Raw genomic sequence first — 9,532 nt, 5'->3', positions numbered from 1 at the left:
GCTGTAGAGAGAGGCGGCGGCGCGGGCGAAGGAGAAGGGCGGCGCGGGCGGCGTTCGACGGGAGAGGAGGCGGGGCCCGGGCGCGCGCGGGGAGGGCCGGCCTTGGGCCCGACGGGCCGGCGGGTGTGGCGGCGGTGATGTGGTCCGGGGCGCCCACGTGGCGGCTCCCGGTTGGCGGAGGCGGATCCGGACGTTGTCCGGCCTGTGCGGACACGTCCGGCAGCGGCGGAGATGTTTTTTTAGGGTTTGATGAGGCGATCCGAGATTTGGAATGGGGGAGGTATATATAGGCATAGAGGGAGCTAGGAGAGTCCAAATGAGGTGCGGTTTTCGGCCACGCGATCGTGATCGAACGCTCTAGATGATGGAGCAGAGTTAGGTGGGTTTTGGGCCAAATTGGAGGGGTGTTGGGCTGCAACACACATGAGGCCTTTTCGGTACCTCGGTTAACCGTTGGAGTATCAAACGAAGTCCAAATGATACGAAACTTGACAGGCGGTCTACCGGTAGTAAACCAAGGCCGCTTGGCAAGTCTCGGTCTAATCTGGAAATTTTTAATCCCCACACACGAAAGAAAGCTAGAAATGATCACCGGAGGAGAACGAAGCGTCGGAATGCAAAACGGACAACGGGGAAAATGCTCGAATGCATGAGACGAACACGTATGCAAATGCAATGCACATGATGACATGATATAAGATGCATGACAACGACAACAACACACGGAGACAAAACCCGAACCTGAGGAAATAAAATAACTTAACGCCGAAAACGGCAAGAGTTGGAGTACAAATTGGGAAAGTTACATCCGGGGTGTTACAACACTCCACCACTACGAAAGGATCTCGTCCCAAGATCTAGGATTGAAAGAACGCCGGGTACTCAGAATGGAGGTGATCCTCGCGTTCCCAGGTAGCTTCACGATCGGAATGGTGTGACCACTTGACTTTGAGAAATTTGATTGACTTGTTGCGAGTCTTGCGTTCAGTCTCTTCAAGAATAGCAACTGGGTGCTCACGATAAGAGAGATCTTCTTGGAGCTCAATGTCCTCGAAGTTGACGGTGCGGTCAGGAGTCTTGAAGCACTTTCGAAGCTGAGAGACATGGAATGTCATGAACATTTGCAAAGTTTGAAGGAAGCTCGAGTTGATAGGCGAGCTCGCCTCTCTTGCTGACAATCTTGAAAGGTCCCACGTATCTGGGGGCAAGCTTCCCTTTGATCCTGAAGCGACGAGTACCTTTCATAGGAGAGACGCGGAGGTAAACATGATCTCCAATCTCGAAAGCCAAATCACGGTGCTTACTATCATAGTAGCTCTTCTGGCGGGATTGGGCTTCTTTGAGGTTATCACGAATGACTTTGCACATTTCTTCTGCCTCTGTGATTAAGTCATTACCCAAAAGCTGACGTTCACCGGTTTCAGACCAGTTGAGAGGGGTACGGCACTTCCCGCCATACAGAATTTCAAATGGGGCCTTGCCCGAGCTTGCTTGAAAACTGTTGTTGTAGGAGAATTCAGCATAAGGAAGACAATCCTCTCACTTCATGCCGAAGGAGATCACACAAGCCCTGAGCATATCTTCAAGAATCTGGTTGACACGCTCGACTTGACCGCTAGTTTGAGGATGGAAAGCTGTGCTAAAGCGGATGTTGATGCCCATGGCCTCCTGAAAAGAATCCCAAAACTTCGAGGTAAAGATGCTGCCACGGTCTGAAGAGATCACTTGAGGAATACCGTGCAGAGAGACAATACGAGAGGTATAGAGTTCCGCCAATTGAGCTGCAGTGATCGACTCTTTGATAGGCAGAAAGTGAGCCACTTTGGTGAGTTTGTTGATGACAACGAATATAGCATCATTGCCACGCTTGGACTTTGGAAACCCAGTCACGAAGTCCATTTCGATGTGGTCAAACTTCCATTCTGGAATGGCAAGAGGTTGGAGGAGACCAGCTGGCCTTTGGTGTTCTGCCTTCACTCTTCTGCAGACATCACATTCATTCACGAATTGAGCAATCTCGCGCTTCATTCGAGTCCACCAATAAGCTTTCTTGAGGTCCTGATACATCTTCGTGCTCCCAGGGTGGATGGAGAGGAGAGAATTGTGACCTCGTTCATGATCACTTTAGGGAGGTCACCTTTGGGTACAACAATACGATCCTCGAAGAAGAGAGTGTCCTTGTCATCAAGGCGGTAGCACTTGTACTTGGACTGACTCTTGGCAATCCCAATCTTCACCTTTTTCACCATAGCATCAAGAAGCTGGGCTTGGCGAATCTGGTCTTCCAGGGTAGGAGAGACTTGAAGGTTGGCGAGGAAACCTTGAGGAACAACTTGCAGATTAAGTTTGCGGAAAACTTCACAAAGCTCGGGTTGATAAGGCTTGAGAATCAGACTGTTGCAGTAAGCTTTCCTGCTCAAAGCGTCAGCAATCACATTAGCATTGCCTGGAGTATACTCAATACTCAGATTATACTCTTGAATCATTTCGACCCATCGAGTTTGCCTGAGGTTGAGATTAGGCTGAGTGAAGATGTACTTGAGACTCTTGTGATCAGTGAAAATGTCCACTTTTCTTCCCAATAGAAGATGTCTCCAAGTCAAAAGAGCATGCACAACTGCCGCCAACTCGAGATCATGAGTGGGGTAGTTCTTCTCATTAGGCTTCAACTGGCGAGAGGTATAAGCAACAACTTTCTTCTCTTGCATCAAAACTGCGCCAAGACCTTGGAGAGAGGCATCACAAAAGACCTCGTACGGTTTGGATTCATCAGGCGGAGTCAGAACTAGAGCAGTGATCAATTTCTCTTTCAAAGTGTTGAAAGCAATATCACACTCCGGAGACCAAACGTACTTGACGTGCTTCTGAAGAAGATTAGAGACAGGCTTCGCAATCTTAGAAAAGTTTTCAATGAATCTTTGGAAATAGCTTGCGAGACCGGGAAAACTGCGGAGTTGCTTCACGTTCTGAGGAGGTTCCCAATTCACAATTGCAGACACCTTCTCACGATTCATGGCAATGCCCTTGGCAGAGATGATATGACCAAGATAAAAAACCTCATCGAGCCAAAATTCACACTTGGAGAACTTGGCGTAGAACTTGTGTTCCCTGAGTTTATCGAGAACCAAACGCAAGTGCTTGGCATGATCTTCCTTGTTCTTCGAGAAAACCAGAATGTCGTCGAGATAGACCAAAACGAAGTCATTGGTGTAGGCGTTGAAGATGAAATTCATCATGTGAGAGAACGTCGGAGGAGCGTTGACGAGGCCAAAAGACATGACAGTGTATTCATATGAACCAAAGCTTGTCCTGAAAGCCGTCTTGGGAATATCTTGCTCACGGATCCGAATCTGATGATAGCCCATACGGAGATCAAGCTTGGAGAATACTTGGGCACCTTTGAGTTGTTCGAACAGCTCATTGATGTTGGGAAGTGGGTATTTGTTCTTGATGGTCTTCTTGTTCACTGTACGGTAATCAACACAAAGTCGGTCCGTTCCATCCTTCTTCTTCACAAAAAGAACACCACAACCCCACGGAGAAGAACTAGGCCGGATGAGACCCATTTTCTCTTGAATATCGAGTTGCTTCTTCAGCTCCTTCAACTCTTCAGGTCCGAGCTTGTAAGGACGTTTGCACACAGGTTCCGTGCCAGGCTCAAGATCAATAACAAATTCAACTGGCTGGTGCGGAGGCATTCCTGGAAGTTCTTCTGGAAAGACGTCTTGATATTCGCAAACGACTGGAATTTGCGAAATAGCATCCAATTCACCCTTCTCATTGAGAGAAAACAGACAGATAGTATTATCCCGAGCGGCAAAGACAATTACATCCTCAGACGAATGAGTCAATTGAATCTGCCTGGCAGCACAATCAAGCTGAGCCTTGTGCTTAGAAAGCCAATCCATCCCGAGAATAAGATCAATATCCGAGTCACCAAGAACATTTGGAGAGGACAAGAACTTATAGTCACCCAAAGTGATTGTAACATCCGGAATGCATACTCGAGATGTCATTTGACGAGCCGGAGAGACAATAGCCAACGGTTTCGGCAACACTTGAGTAACAAAATCATGCTTATATGCAAAAGGTCTCGAGATGAAACAATGCGATGCACCAGTGTCAGAAAGAACTTTTGCAGGAACATCGTTAACAGGAAGGTTACCCATGATCACATCTGACGAGTCCTCTGCCTGAGCTGCATTCAGCAAGTTGACCTTGGCATGCTTGGGGTTATGCTTGACCACAGCTGTACTTGCCGATCTGACAGGAGGAGGAGGAGGAAGACGCCTCTGGTTGAAACACTTGTTGGCATAGTGACCCTTCTGTTGGCACTTGTTGCACGTGACCTCTGAAAGCGGACGGTGATACGGAGCACTCGATCTTGGAGCTTGAGACGAAGTCTTGTTCTGAAAGCCAGGGTTGGGTGGGTGGGAAGATCCACTGCCACCTTTGCTCTTCTGCTGATACGGCTGACGGAACGGAGGAGGAGGAAGCCAAAACTTCTGCTGCTTGGCCACTTGAGTAGAGGAAGAAGGAGTAACATCTCTGGCTCGCTTCTTGGAAGCATCACACCTCAACTGAGCAGCCTCTTGCTTCAGTGCCATGTTGTAGAACTCATCGTATCTCAAGGGCTCGAAGAGAACAAGGGCTAGCTGAATTTCTTCTTTGAGACCACCCCTGAACTGGTATATCATGCTCTTCTCATCAGGGACGTCCTGCTTGGCAAAGCGGGCGAGCTTATGGAACAACTTGTTGTAGTCATAGACAGACAAAGAGCCTTGCTTCAGATTGCGGAATTCCTCACGCTTGCTTTCAACCACGCTCTGAGGAATATGATGAGCTCGGAAATCTCAACGGAAATCATCCCAAGTGATAACACGTCCACCTCTGGAGTCCTTGTACTGCTGGAACCATTCTGCAGCTTGATCTTTAAGTTGGAAGGAAGCGAACTTAACAAAGTCCTCAGGCCTGACGTTACTGCACTCGAAATGCTTACACAGATCCACAAGCCAATCGTCAGCATCGGTTGCCTCAACACAATTGCTGAAAGTCTTTGGCCCGTTAGCAAGGAACTAGTTGAGTGAAGCAAAGTGATTCTGATTGCTGCCTTGATTCCCTTGGTTGCCTTGGTTGCGCTCTTGAAGAATTTGCATGATCAACTATGTGTTTGCATTGGTTGCGGCCATCACAGCTTGCCATGCCTCCGGAGGAGGTGGAGGTGGTGGCGGATCAGGGTTCGGAGTCGTGCGCGTTGGAGGAGCCATCCTGAAGAGGTTGACCACCATTAGCACATTGACAGACAAATATTGAAGCTGAATCCAACGGAATTGAAATTGCAACATATAGTCTTCACATCCGAACAAAATGAACGAATGCATTCCTCTTGAAATGGTCACATATCCATAAATTGAGAAGCCACGTAGAATTAAGGTAGAGAAATAATTCAACAAGGTACGGATCAAGAACGAATAATTGGTAAGAAATCCCAATCTCAAACCAATATCCGTGGAAGAAGAACTAGAGCTACTAGAATTCCCACCTATGAAACTCCCGAACCTTTCCGGTTATGCAATCAGGTGTTGGGGATACAGGGGAAGCATAATATCTCACCCAAACTAGCAATTCCTACATCCAGCTGTATCCATCCTTCAACACATAACCAAGAAACCTTCGGAAACCATCTGCCTCAACCTTCGAAAAGCATCCGTTATATAAGTTATGGCGATACTCCCGAACTCCCGCCCCAGTACTGGGTGGCGTCGAGGTTATCTCACCAACGAACTGCATAAAAGAGATTTTCGGTGTCGGCGTACTAAACTCAGGTATTCCAGAACTGCAACGATAAAATTATGATGACAACACCTCAGAGCTCAACTCCCTGGGACACTTCCACTAAACCCCTGACAGGAGGCACCAAGACAATGTTCTCATCATAAAACCATCGCAACGATTCCAAGATACCCACGTGATCCTAATATTTTTTTAGTGAAATTTGAGAAGAGAAGAGTCAAAACTCTACGTCAGGATGCCTTACCAGAGCGATGAGGAGACTGGCAAGTAAAAAGAATTCATAATCTCTCCGATATATAATTCCTAAATGACTCAAAACATTTTTCTAGACACAACTCGACCCCTAATAACGATCAAGCAATGGGGCTCCTAAGGTCGGGGAAGGCTCTGATTACCAACTTGTAACACCCTCGATGCGACTATAGCTCCCACGTGTCGAGGCACGACTTAGAGACATAATCGCATTGAAGGCATATGTCGCAAGTTAGGCAATCTTCACAAACATCCCATGTAATATAATAATAAAAGGGGAGATAATATAGTTGGCTTACACTCGCCACGTCAATCAAGTACATAAATAACATTACATCACCCAAACACTCATGGCCCGACTACGGCGCCGAAATAAAAGAGAACCCAACATGTGACAACGGTCCCAATCACCCCCAACTGGGCACCACTACTGATCATCGGGAAAGGAAACATAGTAACGTTGAGAGTCCTCGTCGAACTCCCACTTGAGCTCATACGCGTCTGCTGGAGCGGAATCATCAGGCCCTGCATCTGGTATAATAGTAATCTGTGATCCACAGGGACTCAGCAATCTCGCACCCTCGCGATCAAGACTATTTAAGCTTATAGGTAAGGCAAGATTAATATGTGGAGCTACAACAAGCGACTAGCAAATATGGTGGCTAACTTATTCGCAAAGAGAGCGAGAAGAGGAGGCAAAGCGCGAGCGTGAAACTAGAGAACAACCTGCGCAAACATTACTCCAACACCGTGTCCACTTCCCGGACTCCGCCGAGAAGAGGCCATCACGGTAACACACTCAGTTGATTCTTTTTAATTAATTAAGGTTCAAGTTATCTACAACCGGACATTAACAAATTCCCATCTGCCCATAACCGCGGGCACGGCTTTCGAAAGTTCAAATCCCTGCAGGGGAGTCCCAACTTAGCCCATGACAAGCTCTCACGATGAACGAAGGAATAGACCTCCTCCCAAGACGTTCCGATCATACTCGGTACCTCGGTAATTCAAGACAATTCGACAGGTTAAAACAAGACAAGCAACACCGCCTGAATGTGCCGACAAATCCCAATAGGAGCTACACATATCTCTTTCTCAAGGCACACTCAGATAAGCAATCCGTACAGCTAAAACCAGCCCTCGAGTTTCCTCGAGGTGGCGCTGCAAGGGGCTCTAGTTTGGACCAACACTGAGAGGAGCACTAGCCCGGGGGGGGTTAAAATAAGATGACCCTTGAGTCTGCAGAACCCAAGGGAAAGAAAAGGCTAGGTGGCGAATGGTAAGACCAATGTTGGGCATTGCTGGAAAAGCTTTAATCAAGGCGAACTATCAAGGGGTTCCCATTATAACCCAACCGCGTAAGGAATGCATAAATCCGGGAACATAACACCGATATGACGGAAACTAGGGCGGCAAGAGTGGAACAAAACACTAGGCGAGAGGCCGAGCCTTCCACCCTTTACCAAGTATATAGATGCATTAAGATAACAAGATAATATAATGATATCCCAACAAGTAAATAAATGTTCCAACAAGGAACGACCTTCAATCTTCACCTGCAACTAGCAACGCTATAAGAGGGGCTGAGCAAAGCGGTAACATAGCCAATCAACGGTTTGCTAGGACAAGGTGGGTTAGAGGTTTGACATGGCAATTTGGGAGGCTTGCAAGCAAGTGGTAGGCATCGTAGCATTGGCATAGCAAAAGAGCGAGCAAACTAGCATAGCAAAGATAGTAGTGATTTCAAGGGTATGATCATCTTGCCTGCACAGTTGTCAGAGTTGACTGGATCCTCAAAAGCAAACTCAACGGGCTCCTCGTTAGCGAACTCGTCTCCCGGCTCTATTCAAACAAGACAAACAAGCAACAAGGATACAATCAACCACATGCAAGACCAAGCAGTATGATGAAATGATGATATGCTATGCGGAATGCGATGCGGGATGCAAAATGCAAGATATGACAGGTAATGCATGAACCTGGCATCAACATGGAAATTCAAGTGTGCCACTGGAAAGATGAGATGAAATCGATTGAAAACGATATAAAGAACGCCGGAATCGGAGTTACGGTTTGGAAATGGCAAGCGATTCAAAAATGACACCGGTCTGCGATTTACAGCAAGTAGGCATCTAAATGCAACGAAATGAACATGCTACATCATCCAAACATGACAACAAAATACATGCCAGGGATGCATACAAGATGCTTAACAAAAATCTAGCACTGAGCTACGGCCAATTCATCCATTAACAAGTTCAAACAAGCATGGCAAAAATGCATATGACGAACAAATCTCAGACTTGGTGAAATCAACACTTGTCTGGAATTTCAGATCAGGTAGCCCTCTTCTGAGCAACAAAACTATATGATACAGGATCTGAACATGACAAAGTAAAACATGGCATGGAGCTACTCAAAGAGCTTAGCAAAAGTCCCTTAGTGACCTTGAGCCAAAAGGGATCAGAAAATACAATTGCAAGCATGTAAACATAGCAAAAACATAATCAGATCACAGACTTAGTGAAAACTGACACATGCTGAAACATAACTCAAGGATGCATGTTTACGAGCTCGATGCACTCACTATGGTACAAGTCATGGCAAGACAAGCATACACCCATCAAGAAGGCATAAAATGCAAGCTAGACATGGCAAGAACAATAGCATAGCATGCACGGATCAACTACAACATCATCGGCAAAATTGCAAACAAGTTGACAATCTGCCCAGATTCACAAAGTAGCAAAAGTAGAGCTCGATTGACTCAAGCTAGGGTGCTCCATAATTGCAAACAAGACATGGATGGATAGAGCACTACAATATTAACAAAACATCCTTACTGATCATCCTCAAAAAAGGCACGTATCACTAGGAAACAACATGAACATATGGCATCATGAGCTAAACAGATCAAGGACTTAGTGGAAATTACTAAGTCCCTGAAAACAGAATTAGCAAGTGCACCACTTTGCAAGCTTGCACAAGTCACCACACACATCACAAAAATACATGGGTTGCACCTCTGGAAAGATGACAAAACCCTTAACAAAACACATGTAGAGCATCAGGGCATAGCATGCACACATTAATCATGGCAAAAATGACAAAAACCTAAATGGAGCAGCAGATCTGACAATTAACTCAAGTAACCCTCTTCTAACAGCATTTCGGGCATCAAGATGAACTCAAATGAAAATGATGCACTGGAATGAAATGATGTACTCTCTGAGATGAACATTTTGATATGCTATATGCATGAATCGGAGCTACGGATGCAAAGTTACGGAGCTACGAACATGAGCATATGGACTGAAAATATCAGGGACTTAGAAAAAAAACAACCCTCAGATCTAGGGTTTGACCGGCGCGCGAACCGAGGCGGTGGCGGGCACTGTTCACGGTCGGCGGATCCGAGGTCGCCGGCGGCCGGCGACGGCGAGGCGAGGCCGGAGAGGGGCGACGACGGCGAGCTCCTGCGGTGGCG

Source organism: Triticum dicoccoides, chromosome 3A (genome assembly GCF_002162155.2).
Source record: "Triticum dicoccoides isolate Atlit2015 ecotype Zavitan chromosome 3A, WEW_v2.0, whole genome shotgun sequence".
NCBI classification, from domain to species: domain Eukaryota; kingdom Viridiplantae; phylum Streptophyta; class Magnoliopsida; order Poales; family Poaceae; genus Triticum; species Triticum dicoccoides.
Note: the sequence above shows the minus strand (reverse complement) of the source record.